The sequence below is a fragment of the Puma concolor genome, chromosome C1, assembly GCF_028749965.1.
Source record: "Puma concolor isolate L17-30 chromosome C1, mPumCon1.1.hap2, whole genome shotgun sequence".
NCBI classification, from domain to species: domain Eukaryota; kingdom Metazoa; phylum Chordata; class Mammalia; order Carnivora; family Felidae; genus Puma; species Puma concolor.
Window position 1 is genome coordinate 178,296,800 of NC_141674.1, and position 1,367 is coordinate 178,298,166.

Consider the following 1,367-nt stretch of genomic DNA (forward strand, 5'->3'; position numbering starts at 1 on the left):
TCCTTAGTACCTATTGGTCTGTTAAAGTTTTCTTTCACCTTGGTAAATTTCAAAATTTTCTCTTTCTTCAGTATTTGTTTTCATTTCATCAAGTTTTCAGATTTACTAACTTGTAGTTTATGATGTGCTTTCATTAATTTTTTAAAAATATGTTATTCTTTTGGGAAGTTTCACTTTTTGTTTAGTATATTATTTATTTACATCTTCCTACTTTTTAGTAAGCCTTTTCATTCAGTCCTAAATATTTTTGAAAATATCTTTCCTTAATTTGTTCAGAGACAACCCAGTAGAGTGGATAAGAGTCTCACAGAAGACACTCAACATATATACACATGCATATGTATATGGTATACATGCCATACATGTAGGTATATGCATATATATGTAAGCATGCATGCATGTATACATACATACATATGCATATATTTGTATGTATATTCATACATTTATTCAAAAGGCATTATATTTTATGCAGTCTATTTTATTTATAATTTATTTATCCATATACTTATTTTATTGTTTATTCTTTATTCTCTTCTTTTACACTGTTTCCTCTATTTTCTAAACTTTCTTCTCTTTGTCCTTCAGTTTGGATATTTTCTTGTGATCTGTTTTCTGGTTCATTAATTCTCTCTTGAGCCATGTGTAATCTGCCTTGAAAGCAATCCATCGTATTATTAATTTCAGTTATTTTTCTTTTTAGTTCTAGGCTTTCTTTTCAGCTCTTTTGTATAGTTTTTAGTTCCGTGCCAAAATTCTAAATCTTGCTTTTAGTTCCCTGAAGATATTAGGCATTATTTTAACTACCACTATCTGATAACATCTTTATCCTTGTATATCTCTTTCTTTTAACTATTATTTCTCTTACTATTTGGGGATGTTTACTAGTATGCCTGGGTTTTGTTTAGCTTGATACTATAATTGAATATGAAGAACTGTAGAAATATTTTGAGGATCAGCATGACGCTGTTTTTCCTACAGAGAGGATTTACTCTTGTCTAGGTGTCTAGGTGCATTAGTGACCCAGACTATTTTAGTTTAATCCAGTTATTGAGGTGATTTGAAGCCGACTGTTCTATTTTAGTTCACATTTACTCCTGGAGTGCAGTATTTGGGGATGCCACTTGAAGCAGGGAGTGTTACAAGTCCCAGATTACTGCTTAATTGGCCCTGCAGTCTAGTTTTTATCCTACTAACCCTATGAATCTGTGAAAAGCTCAGTTCATCTTGTAGCCTATCAGCTGATTCTTCCGGAATCGATAGATGTCCCAAATATCAGCTGTCCCATGTTTGTTTTTTTCTTTTCCTGAACCCTGGTGCTGTAATTCTTCTTAGGCTCTCCAATATAGCTTTCCTAGTTCTCAGCA